This window comes from Cololabis saira, chromosome 11 (genome assembly GCF_033807715.1).
Source record: "Cololabis saira isolate AMF1-May2022 chromosome 11, fColSai1.1, whole genome shotgun sequence".
NCBI lineage: Eukaryota > Metazoa > Chordata > Actinopteri > Beloniformes > Belonidae > Cololabis > Cololabis saira.
The window spans coordinates 45,477,933-45,501,498 of record NC_084597.1 but is presented as its reverse complement, the minus strand read 5'-3'; the positions used below and the strand labels follow the sequence as shown (position 1 = coordinate 45,501,498).

At 38.8% G+C, this 23,566-nt stretch overlaps 1 long non-coding RNA gene and 2 other non-coding genes across 3 annotated transcripts; 1 reads left to right on the top strand and 2 right to left on the bottom strand.

Annotated features, from left to right (window-relative positions):
• Positions 1-2,791: 2,791 nt before the first annotated feature.
• On the bottom strand, positions 2,792-2,865 carry trnat-agu (transfer RNA threonine (anticodon AGU)). The gene has a single exon. It is a non-coding gene; the product is annotated as a tRNA-Thr (tRNA).
• Positions 2,866-7,548: 4,683 nt separating this feature from the next.
• LOC133455522 (uncharacterized) lies at positions 7,549-8,856 on the bottom strand. Its single transcript, XR_009783504.1, has 3 exons — positions 8,764-8,856; positions 8,466-8,574; positions 7,549-8,093 (listed from the first exon to the last, which is right to left on the bottom strand). It is a non-coding gene; the product is annotated as an uncharacterized LOC133455522 (long non-coding RNA).
• A 3,137-nt stretch (positions 8,857-11,993) lies between these two features.
• Positions 11,994-12,067, top strand: trnat-agu (transfer RNA threonine (anticodon AGU)). Its single transcript has one exon. It is a non-coding gene; the product is annotated as a tRNA-Thr (tRNA).
• Positions 12,068-23,566: the final 11,499 nt, after the last annotated feature.

Sequence of the window (23,566 nt, the reverse complement as noted above, 5' to 3'; positions counted from 1 at the left end):
CCCCACTTCACTCCCACATGTTCACCGGGGGTTGTTGTCACATTGTGAGTGTCTAAAATAAGAGGCTGTGAACGGGTGAATAGGAAAAAGACTAAATCTCTTTGCAGAGCCTATAAGTGGCTGAACTAAAGAAATAAACTATAGGAGCGCCATCCATTTATTTGAAGGAGTAACTCGGTCGTCAAAGGACAGCATACGGATGTTTGTGTTGTTCAGTTATGATGAAACAAACACAAACGTGACAGTACACTCGGTAAGTGCGTATAGAAGACAGTTGTGAAGCCGCAGCTGCCGCTTACGACCATACCGCCATGAACCAGCAGAGGGCGCTGTTGCTACGTTTGGGAACATGTGCACATTCATCCTCGTTTGCAGCAAATCAGCTCCAGCTTCAGACGCGTAGCGTTCAAATGCTCTTTCATGGAGCCTTGGAACGTCATCAAAGAATGTGATGTCTTTGATGACGTCACGAAGAATAGTGGAAGAGGAAGCACACGTAATAGCACACATTAGAGTGAAGATGTATTTCTTTTCTTGTTATTATAAACACCAGAAAACCAGACACACACAGCTGTTTAAAAGCACAGCAGAAGTAGTGAAATTATTTTGCCACAGGACCATGAAAATATTATAACTGTAATGGCAATCTAACAACAAAAAATGCCATGTGAGGGAATTTGAAGACATTTCCAACTCATGCTGGTTCCAAAAAAAGTGGTCCGACAGGGAGCTGCGTTCAACACTTTATTTTACATGTGCAAATAAGCTTCAAAAAACAACACCTACAATACCCGGGTGCTGAATGAGAGGTTAAACAACAAGCTTGTGTATTATCAAAAACAACACATTATGCATTGAGTTGATGTGAAGATGTCTTCCAGCTCAGGAAGAAACATTTTACCAAGCATTCTTATGAGTTATTCCCACTGATTTTAAGACTCTAATACCAATCCAATAACACATGATCTTGCTATCTAATCGTTACATTTTAGCACACAGAAGTTGTCGTGGATGACACTGTATTTAAAGTTTTGTCATGACCAAAAAAAACAAACGCCAGCTTTTCTTCTTGTACGAATGAGTTCCAATTGCTTTCAGTGATATATATTTAACACATGCATTGGTCTCTATAGCTGTGTTCACACTGCCCGCCCAATATGCAATAACTAGCATACTGCTTGTTGAGCTGCATGTAATTCTACTGAGTGTAAAAGATGATGCATACTGTCTGACTCTGTTACAAGATCTGCCCTGGTGCTCTCAGATGTCTGCCGTCTTCATTGCATCCCGGTCTGAAGGAGGAAGCTTGAAACTGTGAAATCTGACTGGATCACTGACTGGACTGTCGTTGGCACAACAGCTGATGATGTGCAATAAAAGCTTTATTCAACTGGACTCAGTGTCAGTGAGTGTCTTCCTGGAGCACAGGCGTGGGAGGTGGCTTTGTTGGAGTAAAAGGCATCAGGCACACCTGCTGGATTTGAAAAACAATAAGGAAAAATTGCAAAAGGTTTAATTTGTAGAATTGGTATAGAACGTTGTGCGTGAGAGTTGAATGCAAGCGATTGATTTGTTGATGACAATACTGTAAAAGTGCTTATTTGTTAGAGTTGAAGTGCCCTAAGCCCGTGCAAAAAGCTGTAGGATCTGAGTGGTCACTGTTACCACATAAGAACTGTAAGTTTGACTTTGTCCAGATTGCTGTCCCTGACATAAATAAACTATTACTATCTCTGCCAATTGAAAAACCTGCTGGAACAGACAACCTAGATGGTAAACTGCTACGACTTGCTGCAGCTTACATATCAACTCCCATTTGTCACATCTTTAATAGATGTTTTACTAACGGGGTTTGATCAAGAATTTGGAAAGAGGCTAAGATAATTCCAATACCAAAGGTCAATAAATCTAACTTCACAGATGCTAACAGCCGTCCAATAAGCATACTTCCTGTCTTAAGCAAATGATTAGAAAAGATAGTTTTTAATCCAATCCAAAATTATTTCATCATAAATAATCTGATCACAAGTTCACAGCATGCATACAGAGAGTGTCATTCAACCACCACAGCTCTAGCCCAGCTAACTGATTAGTACTGAAAGTACTTGATGGTATATCCATCCATTATCTTTACCCGCTATATTCTTTGCAGGGTCACGGGGGTCTGCTGGCGCCTATCCCAGCTAATTTTCAGGTGAGACACAGACCCCTGGACAGGTCAAAACACAATTTTATAATCTGAAACTTCCAACGATAACCTGAGTTTCAGTGGTAAACAGTTTGGCCAGTATGGGGACTGACCCCATGACCTTGGTGTTATTAGCACCAGAATCTGACATTCTGTGCTAACTGGCCTTCATGGTGAGTGTTTCTTTTTCTTATGTACGTATGTATGTGCATGTTTGATCCAGGCCTGGTTTACAACATCTTGAATTACATGCACAGTCTCCCAAACCAAGTAGAGATCTTTTTAAGTGAGGTCAAACTTGGAAAGTAACTGACTGTCAGAAACACCACGTAAAGAAATACACATTTGGTCAAGAAGAATTGGAGGAGTACCCCACCTTGTGGCACGAGTGAAGAACAGCAAAGCATTAAAGTGACTAAAAGGAGAAGAACCAGACATTACCTCCCTCTCAAGCAGTCCACATCTCTTAGAAGAACTTGAATGTGTGAATTAACTTTCTTATTTTTAAGCAACATGTCATTTTTCCATTTCACCACCATGGTTGAACCATGAATGAATGAGACATCTATCATCTTTTTCTCATCCAAAGACAGATGAGTCTAGAGGCTCTGCTGGGATTTGAACCCAGGATCTCCTGTTTACTAGACAGGTGCTTTGACCAACTAAGCCACAGGGCCTCCACAACCTCTCACTTACCTCGTCTCAGACATCAAAACAGTGAGACCTTTAGAGGTGTGACATGCTGGAATGAGAAACAGAACCCATTGGTGGACCACACGTCCTAAAGGACAAGGCATCTGACTTTGGATAAGAAGGTTGAGAGTTTTAGTCCCTCTGTGGTTAAAGAGACTTGAGACAGTAAGTTCTAGTGTCCTACCTCACATTCACTCTTTACAGGTCACTTCAGTTTAGCTACCGTCTTATATTCTTGCTACACATATTTACGTACTGGAAGGTCATGTTAGTCAATAATGGGATTGAGATCAGGGTTTGGGTTTTGTTTTTTTTTTTTTTTGTTTTTTTACATATTTTTTTTTTCATTATATATTTATTGAATTTTTTTCCTTTTTTAAATCATTCATTCAGGATTCCCTCCATCATCTGTTGACCTTCAGCGTCTGCGTCGGACAACTCTCCTGCGTCTGCGGGCGACGCGGGTCCTACGGACTCTCCGGCGCCTGCGGACGGGGCGAGAGCTCTGTCTGCGTCTGCGTGGCATTGTCAAAAGATGTGATGAGAACTAGTAAGAAGGAGTTCTATTTATAAACTCTGTTACAAGCTTGTTGATGGAATGGAATGGTTCATGGAATTGATGACATCATATATTCTTAAATGGAATTAATGACATCATAACTTGATGACATCATATCTTCTTCAATGGAATTAATGACATCATAACTTGATGACATCATATCTTCTTCAATGGAATTGATGACCATATTATTTGGGGTTTTTTGGTTTAGTTTTTACTTCATAACAGTGATGATGTCATAGAAAAAAAAGAAAGCAGACTTTTAATTACTTAAAATTACAAAATAGTGAATAAGAGAATGATGACTGTAATAAAACACATCTTACAGGGTTTTTAGCTGTGATTTCACCTGATAAGTCTGGAAACCGCCGCAGACAACAGTGATGTCACAGTCATGTATTGATCATTGATGTGTACAGTCATCTGACAATGATGGCAGGATGAAAACGTCCAATCATGTGCTAACAGTGGAATGATGATCTTCAGCAGTTTCTATTCTGGCTCAGAGGCCAGGGCTTTATGCTCTTATACACTTTCTAAACCCACGCTGACATTTGTGGAAATGCCTGTAAAACCCTTCGTGAAGCTTCCTTAAAACAAGTCCAGAAAAAGCCATTAAAGGTAAAACAGAGACTTGCTTGGGTAAATGAAATCAGACTTAACTCTAGCAGTTAAATATAAAAACACAGCAGCTCAGGAGAGCAGTATTATATATGTAGTGGATATGGGTCAATGAAACAGTATGTATGGATATGAATGAAAAGAAAAAAGTATATATGGTATTATAATAGTATATATAGTATAAGGTCATATATGAGGTGTACAACATTATTGACATCTCACCCAGAATGAAGCAGATCCAAGTCGTACAGTGAGATGTTTTTTATTCTGTTTTCCATTCATGTGTCCTCTGCCATTGTTGTAGGTTTTTAAAAATGATTATTGAAAATAACTACAACAAAAAACAAACATAGTTATTAAAAATAAAAACATTAATGTACAGTATCCACGGAGAAATGTCCAATTAAGATTATAACCAAAGCACAAAGGAGTTATAAATGAAGGTTTAATTTAGCCTCATGGATAGTGTTTGGCAGGGTATTATCTGTGGATCAGTGTGATGCAGGTGATACCCTCTGATTTTGAATTTAATTCTTACATAAACTAGTTTCAACATCTGGGAGCTAATTTGGGGTTAATGGTATTTGGCTGTGAATTATTCCTTGCTATTACAATTATCTGTTTTATTATTTATTTAATTATTATTTTATTGTATATTATACATGTATTATTTTATGTTTATTAATATCATTCTGAATGGTACCTGGTTCTTCGGTATTTAGTTGTGATGTTACATTCATTCAATGGGATCCCTGGCCATTCACCTTTATTATCTCAGTGTCAAACATGCAATGCCCTTAGTCTTCCACTAGAGGGAAGCTCTTGATAAATTTTTGTTAAATTTGTTTCACTGGCCACCAGAGGGGCCCAGATCAATTCAAATGTAATGCTTTATTTCTCCACCAGAGGTTAAAGTTAAAAAGTTAAAATAGAATGGAAAATCTGGACGAGAGGGAGGCAAAGCAAATTTCAATGCAGTAGTTTTATAACTGCACTAGAGAATCTAAGGTTTATCAGCTCAAGGTGAAACTGTGGGGAAATACATCCCAGGAGTCAGAGGAGGAATACGGGAGGCAGATTAGGTGGTTTTCTCAGGATGTTGTATCCAGAGATTGGATGCAGGAGAGAAGTGGAAGAGAGCCGAGAGGCCGGACCAAGTGGAGCTCCCAGCAAGGCAAGGCCAGGCAGGTTTACTGGTCAAGCCCATTTCAGTCAGTAAACGTTTGATGGAAAACATTGACATACAAGGTTTGTAACCCACTGAGATCAGGGTTTGGGTAGGAATTAAAATCAATGAAACCAAACATTTAAAGCATTGTTGTTTGTTTTGGGTTTTCTTTTTTTTTTTACACAAAAATAGATCCTTAAAACTGAAAAATAAGGCCTGAAATATTGATACTTTGCTATTGATCCGTCCATCCTCATAACTTACTAGTAATTCTACAGGTAACTTTCAATATCAAGAAATGACATTAAGTATAACACCAAGCTGGAACAAATCCAGAATAATATCACAGTCTGAAGATTCATGTGATTCTTCTACCTAACACTCCCAATTCATATCAATAATATATCTGGATATCAATATTTCCCCCAGGGTGCCAGAGTTTTTCAATCATAACTTCATGCCCCCTACTTTAGAAAAAAACAAGATGATGTTACATGCTGGAATAACCTTTCACCCGCAACAATTAGACAAAGAACAACAGTTAAAATGCACAAACAAGACTGACTTTCCTGGGAAACTAATTCACAGCTGTCTACGTATGAATGCTGCAGAAGGTTATTATCACAGAGCAAAGAAATTGCTAAGAAAACATTTTGAAATTCAGTAACTTATTGCAGTCACACTCATGAATAACGATCTATAATGACCCTCAATCAGAAGTGAAGATTATGAAAACTCTGATCTCTACTTTCAAGTGAGCCATAAAAAAAGCACACAGCTAAAGGAGTTAAACAGAAAGACACATCTTCCTGTGATGCCTTGGGCAGTTATTAGCAGTAAATACTTCTGAACAAAAGCATGCAGGTGGCAAATATTCACGTCAAATAATGGCATATATGTGCCAATTATGTAACAATGATATACACTACAAAGGTTTTAAGTCAGCGCTTCCAACCTAAAATCACCAAACTAATCTGTCCACAATAACACATTTCATCTTCCACCTGCAAACCACTGCAGCCGAAGCTAAACAAGTGGCTCTTATGGGGGAAACAATACTAAATAATAATTACAAGATTGAATTCATGTCAAATTTAAATCATATTTTAAATGACTTTATAAAAAAAGGAAAAATATATATCCAGCTGCTGTTGTTAAATCTACCAGTTGCAGTAATTATGCCATGTACTTTTTTAAATGACTATTGACAAAAAACAAGAAAAGAAACCAAAAAAAAAGCTAATTTGACAGAACTTTGACATAAAACTCAAACACAGGGAGACGGACTGATGTTGCGCTGGACAAACCACCAAATACCAGCAAATAACCAAAAGAAACACGAGCAACCTCAATGAGAACTGTTTCCACCACATCCTTAGTGAGAAGATACCAAGCTGAAGGTGAAGAACTAACTGACTCGGTCCAGAGGAATATTTACAGATAAATATACTGCTGGTGACGTCATAAAGGATCAAAGGAGGCAAGAATTCCACCGCCACATCAACCTACGTCATATCAAACCTACGTCATATTAGAGACGCCCCACTTCACTCCCACATGTTCACCGGGGGTTGTTGTCACATTGTGAGTGTCTAAAATAAGAGGCTGTGAACGGGTGAATAGCAGCTGTCAGCAGCTGTCACAGCTGAAGTTTGTAAAGAATTATGACAAGTCAACTGAATGTATTTTATACACTAGACAAGTTATTTTATGATTTCATATTTATTTAATTTATCTTATTATTTTTGTTAATTTACTGTGTCCCCTTTGTTTCTTAATGAGTTTCATTAAGCATTGCCTTTGAATGAAAGTCATGTCATGTGTACCTTTGTCTGTGCTGAATGAAGTTGATAGTTATTTAAAAAAAAAAAAAAATGTATATGAGCTTTATAGTCCATCCTGCATATAATGCAAAATACTGTTTTTTAAAACTTAGTTCTTTATTTTCAGGTAAATTCATTATTTTTATTTGATGGTTTGTGGGGATGAATATATCTATAATATACCTGAGTTTGATATACAACACATATAGTGAATATATGTATATTTGTGCAGCATATTTACAGCTGTGGAAGTTGGATGTTTGTAGCTTTAAAAAGAGAAAATAATCAATACATTTACACAATCAGTGAGAAAAAACAAATAACTCCGGTAGTTTATTAGCAAAACTTTAATAGTCAAGTAAATCATTAATGGCTGATATTCAATTCATAGTCACAGCTCCAAATCACTGATGAGAAAATAAAAAAATGTCAAGACTTGATGTTATTATCCAGAACCCTTATTTCTTAGGTTTTTTCAGAACAACACTTTTGCTAAGGTTTGTGAGACTAGCACACACAATAACAATATCATCTAGAAGGTCAGCCTGTGACAGTGGAATTCTTGTCTGCAAAATTCTGAAGTTCTTCCATCTCCCTATAACACGTTCGACATGTATCCTGACACGTGACAGTTGTCTTGATGTGTCGACCTCCTGTGCAGAAAGTTGCCGTTTGACTTTGGTGAAAGCTGGAATGCGAAGGGTGGCACCATGAGCTGCAACCTTAATTTCATTAACACTATCAAAAGATGATCCTGTAGAGAGAGCTTCTTGCTGAATATTTTTACACTTCCTGCAATTTTGGTGCACAACCAGTCAAAGAGCACAGATCTTATTCTAGTGATAAACAACAGTTGTACCATGTTGCACTTAATATTTGAGTATGAAAATGTAGACTTCTTCAGCTCCTCTTTAAGTCTCTCATTTTCATCTCGCAGCTGTTGATACTTTTCCTGCAGGTTGACGTGGTCTCTCTTCAGCTCGGTGTACCTCAGGTTCAGGTCATTGTATTCTGTCCTCGTGACTGGGATGTCCTCTTCAGCTTTAGCAGAAAAGAAAACAGTTGAGAATTGAAGACGAGATGGATGGATGGATGGATGGAGGGAGAGGTGTATAGAGAACATAAGAGGGGCATTGGAATCAGTAGAGGACAGTTGTGAATAGGAGAGGAGAAAAGGACAGGGACAAGGAGATTTTATTTGTCACATACATAGACCTAAGATTAATTGCAACTGTGTTAGTCTACACTGTGCATAAATATGGGTTGTAAAGAAAAGAATGGATGTGGAGATCAGCATAGGGGGAGAATACTCAACATGGTTCAACCATTATACAAAGCAATGAGACATGAAATGACAACAGTGGCTACACTTACTAGGACTGTGATCCATGCTGGTGATTCCTCTGGAGTTACTAGGACTGTGATCCATGCTGGTGATTCCTCTGGAGCTCCAGGAGCAGGAGCAGGTTGGTTTGGTGGAGCAACCAGAAGTCTTTCACTCCATTTCTTTTTTCTTTGGTACCTTCACATAAAAAAACTCAAATGAACAAAAATACTGATCTCAAGCTGTAATACAATACATTCCCATCTTAATTATCGGTTATGGTTTGCTTAATACCAAAATAAGTAAACCCTTAATATTCATGAGTTAATCATGTCATTAGGTTAAGCTAAAAACACAAACAGCTAGGTCTCATTTATTGTATTTTACCTTTTGATCTTTGCATCAGGGTTTTGGTTTTGTTTAGTGTATGAAAAAATAGAGGGCACAAAATCAGGACTCTCGTGGTCCAATGACATCTCACCTGTAAAAAGAAAGATACACATTAGCCAAATAACACCAGATAACCACTTTTCAAGTTTCTTAAGTGTTCTGAGATGCTCAAATCAGAGAAAAGACAACCAGGGCACACATCCTAAACAACAATGCTGCTAGAGCGTTAAAGCTGTTAAGTTACGTGGAGCTGCTGTACACCCATGGATCTATAATATTAATAATATTAATAATTATTATGTACACCACACTGAAGCTCTCAGCTGTATGAGTTAGTACTAGTAGTAAACTTACAGTCTATGGTAGCAAACACTTACAATACACTTACTCTACTTACAGTTACTCAATTAAAGGCATTCAAGTAAAGCTAAACCAGATAGCCATGATAACTCACCAGATATGATTCTTGATGATCCTCGGTCCAGTCGGTTCTTCTGACGCTTGCAGCTACAGCTCCTACGGTGCTTTTGAAATGGCCTGTTTCCTCTGGGAATTGCAAAAAAATTATGTTCCTCGGGATTTCGATTTGTACACCCGTACACACAACAGCTGGTGGGCATTTTGTTCTTCTATAACGTTACTGCAACTCCAAAAACGCAACTTAAGAAACAAATCTTCCCTCGCTCTATTCAAACTCATGCAACTTCTTCAGCACTTCCGCCGCAACAATGCGCGCGCATCCTGTGATGACGTAGGCTGGAAAGGGGTCTATAGATGCGTTGTTAATATAACATGATAATTAAAAATAATATTAATAATAATAACATTGTGACATGGTCATTTCTCAAAAACGAAAAAAGAAAAGTAAAAAAAAAGACCTGCCATGTTTGGCGTTCCAGAATGGAATGACGTCATTTGACGTCATCCGCGGGCCGACCTTCCTGCGCATCAAAGGAGTAGTGATGACGTCACGTCACGAAGGTTAAATGCTGAACATTGAGTAGTTGGATTCACAAACAGTCGAGATTAATTGGTGAAAGTATCCTTACTAAGGATACTGATGAGTATGAGCCTATGGTTCATACTCATCGGGAAGTCTTAAATTACCTAGAAATCATGCTGAATAAAGTAGAGGAGAAATTTGCCAGGGAACAAAAGGAAAATGAAAGCATGAAATTGAAATTGGCTGAGCTTGAGTCTAAGCTGGAAACAAAAAATGCTCTAATTCGACATTTGGAGGATGACAGGAGTTTGAGACAAGATGACATCATATATTATGATAGAGTTGTGCTTAAGCTCAAATTGAAAAAGATCCATTCAGAAAATGATGCAATAATAACAATATTCGAAAATAAAAAAAAGGATCTACCGTCATGTGAAAAGTATGTTCAAGTAACTAAGGTTGAGACAAACCAGATGTCACTGAGATAATAAAGGTGAATGGCCAGGGATCCCATTGAATGAATGTAACATCACAACTAAATACCAAAGGACCAGGTACCATTCAGAATGATATGAATAAACATAAAATAATAAATGTATGATATACAATAAAATAACAATTAAATAAATAATAAAAGAGATAATTGTAATAGCAAGGAATAATTCACAGCCAAATACCATGAACCCCAAATTAGCTCCCAGATGTTGAAACTAGTTTATCTAAGAATTAAATTCAAAATCAGAGGGTATCACCTGCATCACACTGATCCACAGATAATACCCTGCCAAACACTATCCATGAGGCTAAAGTAAACCTTCATTTATAACTCCTTTGTGCTTTGGTTATAATCTTAACTGGACATTTCTCCGTGGATACTGTACATTAATGTTTTTATTTTTAATAACTATGTTTGTTTTTTGTTGCAGTTATTTTCAATAATCATTTTTAAAAACCTACAACAATGGCAGAGGACACATGAATGGAAAACAGAATAAAAAACATCTCACTGTACGACTTGGATCTGCTTCATTCTGGGTGAGATGTCAATAATGTTGTACACCTCATATATGACCTTATACTATATATACTATTATAATACCATATATACTTTTTTCTTTTCATTCATATCCATACATACTGTTTCATTGACCCATATCCACTACATATATAATACTGCTCTCCTGAGCTGGTGTGTTTTTATATTTAACTGCTAGAGTTAAGTCTGATTTCATTTACCCAAGCAAGTCTCTGTTTTACCTTTAATGGCTTTTTCTGGACTTGTTTTAAGGAAGCTTCACGAAGGGTTTTACAGGCATTTCCACAAATGTCAGCGTGGGTTTAGAAAGTGTATAAGAGCATAAAGCCCTGGCCTCTGAGCCAGAATAGAAACTGCTGAAGATCATCATTCCACTGTTAGCACATGATTGGACGTTTTCATCCTGCCATCATTGTCAGATGACTGTACACATCAATGATCAATACATGACTGTGACATCACTGTTGTCTGCGGCGGTTTCCAGACTTATCAGGTGAAATCACAGCTAAAAACCCTGTAAGATGTGTTTTATTACAGTCATCATTCTCTTATTCACTATTTTGTAATTTAAAGTAATTAAAAGTCTGCTTTCTTTTTTTTCTATGACATCATCACTGTTATGAAGTAAAAACTAAACCAAAAAACCCCAAATAATATGGTCATTCATTCCATTGAAGAAGATATGATGTCATCAAATTATGATGTCATTAATTCCATTGAAGAATATATGATGTCATCAATTCCATTAACATTCCATTCCATCAACAAGCTTGTAACAGAGTTTATAAATAGAACTCCTTCTTACTAGTTCTCATCACATCTTTTGACAATGCCACGCAGACGCAGACAGAGCTCTCGCCCCGTCCGCAGGCGCCGGAGAGTCCGTAGGACCCGCGTCGCCCGCAGACGCAGGAGAGTTGTCCGACGCAGACGCTGAAGGTCAACAGATGATGGAGGGAATCCTGAATGAATGATTTAAAAAAGGAAAAAAATACATAAAAATAAATAATGAAAAAAAAAACGTAAAAAATATGAATATGAATATGAGGTAGGACACTAGAACTTACTGTCTCAAGTCTCTTTAACCACAGAGGGACTAAAACTCTCAACCTTCTTATCCAAAGTCAGATGCCTTGTCCTTTAGGACGTGTGGTCCACCAATGGCTTCTGTTTCTCATTCCAGCATGTCACACCTCTAAAGGTCTTACTGTTTTGATGTCTGAGACGAGGTAAGTGAGAGGTTGTGGAGGCCCTGTGGCTTAGTTGGTCAAAGCACCTGTCTAGTAAACAGGAGATCCTGGGTTCAAATCCCAGCAGAGCCTCTAAACTCATCTGTCTTTGGATGAGAAGAAGATTATAGATCTCTCATTCATTCATGGTTTAACTATGGTGGTGAAATGGAAAAATGACATGTAGCTTAAAAAAAAGAAAGGCACGTTGAATGTTTCTTAACCAAAGTTAATTCACACATTCAAGTTCTTCTAAGAGATGTGGACTGCTTGAGAGGGAGGTAATGTCTGGTTCTTCTCCTTTTAGTCACTTTAATGCTTTGCTGTTCTTCACTCGTGCCACAAGGTGCAAGATCCTCCAATTCTTCTTGACCAAATGTGTATTTCTTTACGTGGCGTTTCTGACAGTCAGTTACTTTCCAAGTTTGTCCTCACTTAAAAAGATCTCTACTTGGTTTGGGAGACTGTGCATGTAATTCAAGATGTTGTAAACCAGGCCTGGATCAAACATGCACATACATACGTACATACGAAAAAGAAACACTCACCACAAAGGCCGGTTAGCTCAGAACGTCAGATTCTGGTGCTAATAACCCCAAGGTCATGGGTTCAGTCCCCATACTGGCCAAACTGTTTACCACTGAAACTCGGGTTATCGTTGAAAGTTTCAGATTATAAAAATTGTGTTTTGACCTGTCCAGGGGTCTGTCTCTCACCTGAAAATTAGCTGGGATAGGCTCCAGCAGACCCCCGTGACCCTGCAAAGAATATAGCGGGTAAAGATAATGGATGGATGTACCATCAAGTACTTTCAGTACTAATCAGTTAGCTGGGCTAGAGCTGTGGTGGTTGAATGACACTCTCTGTATGCATGCTGTGAACTTGTGATCAGATTATTTATGATCAGAGGTGTCTTCAGTATTCACATTCATTACTCAGGTAGAAGTATAGATACTAGAGTTTAAAAATACTCCTGTAGAAGTTGAAGTATCAACTCAAGTTTTTTAATCAAGTAAAAGTATAAAAGTACTGGTTTCAAAACTACTTAAAGTATAAAAGTAAAAGTAATGTAAGGGGGAAAAAGCCATTAAGGACAAAAGCCATTGAAAATGAATATATCTTAGTATAATGCAAATATATTAAAGAACCATATATGTGTACTATTGAGCATTAACGTGTTTCAGAGAGCAGGAGATATGATGACTAGTTGCCTATAAGCAGGGCTGCACATAAGTGGGCCGCCAGAGCGCATGCGCCGTTAAAATCCACAGTGCGCTGTCAATCTTGTGCTGCGAAGCGCTTTTGCGTACCAACAGCTGGGGCTCATATTATTGGTTGTGGCCAGACCAGAATACTAATATTAAAAAATCTATTGCGAGAGCTTTTCCCCAGAACTGCCACTCAAAGTTGGTACTGGCCAATCACAGCGCGTCCTTACTCCCCCTCCATGCTCGTTGGGCAGGAAGAGAGGTAAGGATCTCACAAGCAGCTTTACTGAACAAACCCCGACACGTCTCGTCAAAATGTCCAAGAAGCAAGCGCCATTAAGTAATTACACACAGCTGTTTAAAAGCACAGCAGAAGTAGTGAAATTGTTTTGCCACAGGACCATGAAAATATTATAACTGTAATGGCAATCTAACAACAAAAAATGCCATGTGAGGGAATTTGAAGACATTTCCAACTCATGCTGGTTCCAAAAAAAGTGGTCCGACAGGGAGCTGCGTTCAACACTTTATTTTACATGTGCAAAGCTTCAAAAAACAACACCTACAATACACGGGTGCTGAATGAGAGGTTAAAAAACAAGCTTGTGTATTATCAAAAACAACACATTATGCATTGAGTTGATGTGAAGATGTCTTCCAGCTCAGGAAGAAACATTTTACCAAGCATTCTTATGAGTTATTCCCACTGATTTTAAGACTCTCATACCAATCCAATAACACATGATCTTGCTATCTAATCGTTACATTTAAAAAGCATATTGCAGGTTAGAATTTTTTCAAAAATTATACCTGACCTTATGTGAAAATGACTATGTGAGAAGTTAATGTAGGATTTAATATGTTTTACAAGACATAAGGGCACGTATTCAGAGGAAAAAGTGGCTGATTTTAGCAAAGCTCCTACAAACGCTTTTTTTTTTCGAACACCGCGTCATATGACGCAGCACTGGGGAGACGTCTCCACAGCTCTGCCCCATCTTACTGCCAAGACCCCGTACACACGTAGCCGGGTATCTGCTAAACCGAAGATATTTTCCTACGTTTGGACCTGTCATCCACATGAAAACGCAAATAAACGAATGTTTAAAAAAAACTCTGGGCAAAGTGAAGATTTTTGAAAACTCCGTTTATGTAGATGCATCTAGACCTGGTGTAGACAGAGACAGAGAGCAGTTCTGCGTTTTCGAACGTCACATTATGCTCCAAAACAACAACAAATCTGCTCTGAGTCTGACATCTAACGTGCGACCCAGAACTGCAGATGATCCACCATCTGTCCTCCAAGCTATTTATTAAATAAATGGTCTTTGCTCTGGACAGCCGTTTACTGCGTTACACCGACGCGGGGCTGCGTCGATTAACGAGGCAGCTCCGTGGTGGGACACGGGGGGGACTCTCGTTACCCGAGAAGGAGACGCGGCTCCCGGGAAAACTGCGCCGCGGAGGCGGCCCGGAGGCCGGAAGACCAGATGATCTACAGGTTTGGAATGCTTATGAATGTGGTCGAAAACGCAGATCTTCGTTTATGATCATTTTACAAAGCATTCTTATTCTTATGAGTTATTCCAATTGATTTTAAGGCTCTAATACCAATCCAATAACACATGACCTTGCTAATCTAATCGTTACATTTTAGCACACACAAGTTGTCGTGGATGACACTGTATTTAAAGTTTTGTCATGACCAAAAAAAACAAACGCCAGCTTTTCTTCTTGTATGAATGAGTTCCAATTGCTTTCAGTGATATTGATTTAACACATGCATTGGTCTCCATAGCTGTGTTCACACTGCCAGCCCAATATGCAATAACTAGCATACTGCTTGTTGAGCTGCATGTAATTCTACTGAGTGTAAAAGATGATGCATACTGTCTGACTCTGTTACAAGATCTGCCCTGGTGCTCTCAGATGTCTGCCGTCTTCATTGCATCCCGGTCTGAAGGAGGAAGCTTGAAACTGTGAAATCTGACTGGATCACTGACTGGACTGTCGTTGGCACAACAGCTGATGATGTGCAACAAAAGCTTTATTCAACTGGACTCAGTGTCAGTGAGTGTCTTCCTGGAGCACAGGCGTGGGAGGTGGCTTTGTTGGAGTAAAAGGCATCAGGCACACCTGCTGGATTTAAAAAACAAAAAGGAAAAATTGCAAAAGGTTTAATTTGTAGAATCGGTATAGAACGCTGTGCGTGAGATTTGAATGCAAGCGATTGATTTGTTGATGACAATACTGTAAAAGCGCTTATTTGTTAGAGTTGAAGTGCCCTAAGCGCGTGCAAAAAGCTGTAGTATCTGAGTGGTCACTGTTACCACATAAGAACTGTAAGTCTGACTTTGTCCAGATTGCTGTCCCTGACATAAATAAACTATTACTATCTCTGCCAATTGAAAAACCTGCTGGAACAGACAAGCTAGATGGTAAACTGCTACGACTTGCTGCAGCTTACATATCAACTCCGATGTGTCACATCTTTAATAGATGTTTTACTAACGGGGTTTGCCCAAGGATTTGGAAAGAGGCTAAGATAATTCCAATACCAAAGGTCAATAAATCTAACTTCACAGATGCTAACAGCCGTCCAATAAGCATACTTCCTGTCTTAAGCAAATGATTAGAAAAGATAGTTTTTAATCCAATCCAAAATTATTTGATCATAAACAGAGGTGTCAAGTAATGAAGTACAAATACTTTGTTACCTTACTTAAGTAGAAATTTTGGTTATCTATACTTCACTGGAGTAATTATTTTTCAGACGACTTTTTACTTTTACTCCTTACATTTTCACGAAATTATCTGTACTTTTTACTAAAAAAAAACTATCCAGTTAAATTGCTCCATCCAGATAGAGTGAATTTGGTTGTGGTTGTTTCAGATGTTCTTGTCCAGTTTTGTTCTTACATCCGTTCCCTCAGATTCCTGCAACTAAACTTGGATGTACATTCCAATAAAGTTCAGGATAAATGATAACATGCCTCTGAAGTTTGACTTTTTGCACCATTACAATACTTATAGGCAACTAGTCATCATATCTCCTGCTCTCTGAAACCCATGTTAATGCTCAATAGTACACATATATTTGCTGGACAGGCCGTTTAAAAAAAATTAAAAATTGGGGCATAAATTGAGAGTATACCCACTTCTTCAGGGACCACTACACCACTCAAAAAGTCAAAAGTCAAAAAGTCATTTTCAATGGCTTTTGTCCTTTATGGCTTTTTTCCCCCTTACATTACTTTTACTTTTATACTTTAAGTAGTTTTGAAACCAGTACTTTTATACTTTTACTTGAGTAAAAAACTTGAGTTGATACTTCAACTTCTACAGGAGTATCTTTAAACTCTAGTATCTATACTTCTACCTGAGTAATGAATGTGAATACTGAAGACACCTCTGATCATAAATAATCTGATCACAAGTTCACAGCATGCATACAGAGAGTGTCATTCAACCACCACAGCTCTAGCCCAGCTAACTGATTAGTACTGAAAGTACTTGATGGTACATCCATCCATTATCTTTACCCGCTATATTCTTTGCAGGGTCACGGGGGTCTGCTGGAGCCTATCCCAGCTCATTTTCAGGTGAGAGACAGACCCCTGGACAGGTCAAAATACAATTTTTATAATCTGAAACTTTCAACGATAACCCGAGTTTCAGTGGTAAACAGTTTGGCCAGTATGGGGACTGACCCCATGACCTTGGGGTTATTAGCCACAGGCTATGTATTTATTTTGTTTAAGCTACATGTCATTTTTCCTCTCCTGTTTACTAGACAGGTGCTTTGACCAACTAAGCCACAGGGCCTCCACAACCTCTAGAACAGTGAGTTCTAGTGTCCTACCTCACATTCACTTTTTACAGGTCACTTGAACCAATACAAAACAGGTTCAAGTGACTAAGATCAGGGATTTTTTTTTGGTTTTTTTACCTTCTTTTTTCCATTATTTATTTTTCTGTATTTTTTCCTTTTTTAAATTTCCTTTTTTTAAAATCCCTCCATCATCTGTTGACCTTCAGCGTCTGCGTCGGACAACTCTCCTGCGTCTGCGGGCGACGCGGGTCCTACGGACTCTCCGGCGCCTGCGGACGGGGCGAGAGCTCTGTCTGCGTCTGCGTGGCATTGTCAAAAGATGTGATGAGAACTAGTAAGAAGGAGTTCTATTTATAAACTCTGTTACAAGCTTGTTGATGGAATGGAATGTTAATGGAATTGATGACATCATATATTCTTCAATGGAATTAATGACATCATAACTTGATGACATCATATCTTCTTCAATGGAATTGATGACATCATATCATTTGGGGTTTTTTGGTTTAGTTTTTACTTCATAACAGTGATGATGTCATAGAAAAAAAAGAAAGCAGATTTTTAATTACTTTAAATTACAAAATAGTGAATAAGAGAATGATGACTGTAATAAAACATCTTACAGGGTTTTTAGCTGTGATTTCACCTGATAAGTCTGGAAACCGCCGCAGACAACAGTGATGTCACAGTCATGTATTGATCATTGATGTGTACAGTCATCTGACAATGATGGCAGGATGAAAACGTCCAATCATGTGCTAACAGTGGAATGATGATCTTCAGCAGTTTCTATTCTGGCTCAGAGGCCAGGGCTTTATGCTCTTATACACTTTCTAAACCCACGCTGACATTTGTGGAAATGCCTGTAAAACCCTTCGTGAAGCTTCCTTAAAACAAGTCCAGAAAAAGCCATTAAAGGTAAAACAGAGACTTGCTTGGGTAAATGAAATCAGACTTAACTCTAGCAGTTAAATATAAAAACACACCAGCTCAGGAGAGCAGTATTATATATGTAGTGGATATGGGTCAATGAAACAGTATGTATGGATATGAATGAAAAGAAAAAAGTATATATGGTATTATAATAGTATATATAGTATAAGGTCATATATGAGGTGTACAACATTATTGACATCTCACCCAGAATGAAGCAGATCCAAGTCGTACAGTGAGATGTTTTTTATTCTGTTTTCCATTCATGTTTCCTCTGCCATTGTTGTAGGTTTTTAAAAATGATTATTGAAAAAGCACAAAGCACAAAGGAATTGGAGCTAATTTGGGGTTAATGGTATTTGGCTGATTTATTGCAGTCACACTCATGAATAACGATCTATAATGACCCTCAATCAGAAGTGAAGATTATGAAAACTCATATCACATATCAAACTTAATGATGATTAACATCAATGGCCCCCCTACTTCCAAGTTTGATCCCAGAAAGTATACAAGGACCTGGTTGAAGAGCCACCGTGCTGCCTCTTCTGTGCGTTCTAGACAGTGCAGTGTGAAAACCCCTGCAGAAAGCAAGTCTGTCTGGAATATACTGTAGTACAGGGGTAGACAGGCTGTTAACAGGTTTAAAAACCTGCACTGACAATAAATCTTGTGTTCAAAATCAGTTATTTGATGTTTACAGTTCATAAGTATATTGAACTACTTACCTAAGTTCTTACCTGAAGTGCCTTGAACCAACTGTGAACACTTATTTAGAAACCCAGCATTGGATTGAGAGAGTATTTCACTGTGGTTTTCATGAATATGTTGTAAAATGTATATATTTGTGTTCATTGTTAACTAAATATTGTTATTTTGTAACATTGTTTTGAATATATTGTTGAATTATTTGAATGTTAAGAATAAACTAATATCTGACTGAAACACCATGTTTGCCTCATGTTAAATATATGTTATATTCATGCATTAGGCCGCCTGTGTAGGACTAGTAATATCTGCAAACTGATCCTTGACAAATAATGTTAATTTTATAATAGTGGCATACTCTGGCCTACACTATCTGTTGCAAATCAGCTGTTCCAAGAGACAGTTTACAAAAGAAACTACTTGAAAGGTGAGAGAATAGTTGTCAAATTTTCATGTGTGGATTGACTAAGGAATAAGGAATAGTTCACTCAAAATGTATAATTATGTAGTTGTCTCACCCTATAGTCTGTGGGCCAGTATTGATTGCAAAAAAATGAAGCAGATCCAAGTCGTACAGTGAGATGTTTTTTATTCTGTTTATTCTGCACAAACAAGACTGGCTTTCCTGGGAAACTAATTCACAGCTGTCTACGTATGAATGCTGCAGAAGGTTATTATCACAGAGCAAAGAAATTGCTAAGAAAACATTTTGAAATTCAGTAACTTATTGCAGTCACACTCATGAATAACGATCTATAATGACCCTCAATCAGAAGTGAAGATTATGAAAACTCTGATCTCTACTTTCAAGTGACCCATAAAAAAAAGCACACAGCTAAAGGAGTTAAACAGAAAGACACATGTTCCTGTGATGCCTTGGGCAGTTATTAGCAGTAAATACTTCTGAACAAAAGCATGCAGGTGGCAAATATTCACGTCAAATAATGGCATATATGTGCCAATTATGTAACAATGATATACACTACAAAGGTTTTAAGTCAGCGCTTCCAACCTAAAATCACCAAACTAATCTGTCCACAATAACACATTTCATCTTCCACCTGCAAACCACTGCAGCCGAAGCTAAACAAGTGGGTCTTATGGGGGAAACAATACTAAATAATAATTACAAGATTTAATTCATGTCAAATTTAAATCATATTTTAAATGACTTTATAAAAAAAGGAAAAATATATATCCAGCCGCTGTTGTTAAATCTACCAGTTGCAGTAATTATGCCATGTACTTTTTTAAATGACTATTGACAAAAAACAAGAAAAGAAACCAAAAAAGAAAGTTAATTTGACAGAACTTTTACATAAAACTCAAACACAGGGAGACGGACTGATGTTGCGCTGGACAAACCACCAAATACCAGCAAATAACCAAAAGAAACACGAGCAACCTCAATGAGAACTGTTTCCACCACATCCTTAGTGAGAAGATACCAAGCTGAAGGTGAAGAACTAACTGACTCGGTCCAGAGGAATATTTACAGATAAATATACTGCTGGGGACGTCATAAAGGATCAAAGGAGGCAAGAATTCCACCGCCATATCAACCTACGTCATATCAAACCTACGTCATATTAGAGACGCCCCACTTCACTCCCACATGTTCACCGGGGGTTGTTGTCACATTGTGAGTGTCTAAAATAAGAGGCTGTGAACGGGTGAATAGGAAAAAGACTAAATCTCTTTGCAGAGCCTATAAGTGGCTGAACTAAAGAAATAAAGTATAAGAGCGCCATCCATTTATTTGAAGGAGAAACTCGGTCGTCAAAGGACAGCATACGGATGTTTGTGTTGTTCAGTTCTGATGAAACAAACACAAACGTGACAGTACACTCGGTAAGTGCGTATAGAAGACAGTTGTGAAGCCGCAGCTGCCGCTTACGACCATACCGCCATGAACCAGCAGAGGGCGCTGTTGCTACGTTTGGGAACATGTGCACATTCATCCTCGTTTGCAGCAAATCAGCTCCAGCTTCAGACGCGTAGCGTTCAAATGCTCTTTCATGGAGCCTTGGAACGTCATCAAAGAATGTGATGTCTTTGATGACGTCACGAAGAATAGTGGAAGAGGAAGCACACGTAATAGCACACATTAGAGTGAAGATGTATTTCTTTTCTTGTTATTATAAACAACACCAGAAAACCAGACACACACAGCTGTTTAAAAGCACAGCAGAAGTAGTGAAATTATTTTGCCACAGGACCATGAACATATTATAACTGTAATGGCAATCTAACAACAAAAAAGGCCATGTGAGGGAATTTGAAGACATTTCCAACTCATGCTGGTTCCAAAAAAAGTGGTCCGACAGGGAGCTGCGTTCAACACTTTATTTTACATGTGCAAAGCTTCAAAAAACAACACCTACAATACCCGGGTGCTGAATGAGAGGTTAAAAAACAAGCTTGTGTATTATCAAAAACAACACATTATGCATTGAGTTGATGTGAAGATGTCTTCCAGCTCAGGAAGAAACATTTTACCAACCATTCTTATGAGTTATTCCCCCTGATTTTAAGACTCTAATACCAATCCAATAAAACATGATCTTGCTATCTAATCGTTACATTTTAGCACACATAAGTTGTCGTGGATGACACTGTATTTAAAGTTTTGTCATGACCAAAAAACAAACGCCAGCTTTTCTTCTTGTACGAATGAGTTCCAATTGCTTTCAGTGATATTGATTTAACACATGCATTGGTCTCTATAGCTGTGTTCACACTGCCAGCCCAATATGCAATAACTAGCATACCGCTTGTTGAGCTGCATGTAATTCTACTGAGTGTAAAAGATGATGCATACTGTCTGACTCTGTTACAAGATCTGCCCTGGTGCTCTCAGATGTCTGCCGTCTTCATTGCATCCCGGTCTGAAGGAGGAAGCTTGAAACTGTGAAATCTGACTGGATCACTGACTGGACTGTCGTTGGCACAACAGCTGATGATGTGCAACAAAAGCTTTATTCAACTGGACTCAGTGTCAGTGAGTGTCTTCCTGGAGCACAGGCGTGGGAGGTGGCTTTGTTGGAGTAAAAGGCATCAGGCACACCTGCTGGATTTAAAAAACAATAAGGAAAAATTGCAAAAGGTTTAATTTGTAGAATCGGTATAGAACGTTGTGCGTGAGAGTTGAATGCAAGCGATTGATTTGTTGATGACAATACTGTAAAAGCGCTTATTTGTTAGAGTTGAAGTGCCCTAAGCCCGTGCAAAAAGCTGTAGGATCTGAGTGGTCACTGTTACCACATAAGAACTGTAAGTTTGACTTTGTCCAGATTGCTGTCCCTGACATAAATAAACTATTACTATCTCTGCCAATTGAAAAACCTGCTGGAACAGACAACCTAGATGGTAAACTGCTACGACTTGCTGCAGCTTACATATCAACTCCCATTTGTCACATCTTTAATAGATGTTTTACTAACGGGGTTTGATCAAGGATTTGGAAAGAGGCTAAGATAATTCCAATACCAAAGGACAATAAATCTAACTTCACAGATGCTAACAGCCGTCCAATAAGCATACTTCCTGTCTTAAGCAAATTATTAGAAAAGATAGTTTTTAATCCAATCCAAAATTATTTGATCATAAATAATCTGATGACAAGTTCACAGCATGCATACAGAGAGTGTCATTCAACCACCACAGCTCTAGCCCAGCTAACTGATTAGTACTGAAAGTACTTGATGGTATATCCATCCATTATCTTTACCCGCTATATTCTTTGCAGGGTCACGGGGGTCTGCTGGAGCCTATCCCAGCTAATTTCCAGGTGAGAGACAGACCCCTGGACAGGTCAAAATAAAATTTTTATAATCTGAAACTTTCAACGACAACCCGAGTTTTAGTGGTAAACAGTTTGGCCAGTATGGGGACTGACCCCATGACCTTGGTGTTATTAGCACCAGAATATAACATTCTGAGCTAACCGGCCTTCATGGTGAGTGTTTCTTTTTCGTATGTATGTATGTACGTATGTACGTATGTGCATGTTTGATCCAGGCCTGGTTTACAACATCTTGAATTACATGTACAGTCTCCCAAACCAAGTACAGACCTTTTTAAGTGAGGTCAAACTTGGAAAGTAACTGACTGTCAGACACACCACGTAAAGAAATACACATTTGGTCAAGAAGAATTGGAGGAGTACCCCACCTTGTGGCACGAGTGAAGAACAGCAATGCAGTAAAGTGACTTAAAGGGGACCTATTATGAAAAACAAGTTGTTTCTTGTTTTAACATATATAAAGTGGTCTCCCCTCACCCTGCCAACAAAGAAAAGATGATATACCATGAAAATCTGCAAGGTCTGCTCCCCCCCGCCTTACAGAGTCCCCCAGTGTCATGTGGTTTCTACGGGCCATTTAGATTTGTGCATTTTCTTTACGTAAGCAAAATGCAAACCACGCCCTCGGTCTCCTCCGCTGCTGAAACCACGCCCACAACCAGCTCAGCCGGAGCGTCCGCCATTTGTTTAGCGGTGGCTGTTTGAACAGCGAGGGAGAGTAGAAATGAGATTTTGCATCAACATTTACCCTCATAAAAGGATCAGATCCCAAAGCACGGACCCGGTAACTGCACACGAGTCAGCGGTAAGTTCCTTTTTTATGTTATTTATATTTGTATGATCTTTGCATGGGCTAAGTATTTAGCTTAGCTCTGGAGCCCCGGTGCCGCATACGGACCGGACCGTCGAGGAGCCCCAGGTTCGGAGCTCCGAACCCGGGGCTCCGAACCCGGGGGAGCCGGCCCCCCGCTTCGGAGCTCCAAACCCGGAGCTCCGAGTCCAGAGATCCGAGCCCGGGGGCTCTGGGGGGCCGGCTCTGGGCTCGGGGGCACTGGCGGTTCTAGGATTTTTCTGAAACCGGGGCCATTATGGGGCCAAATGTAACC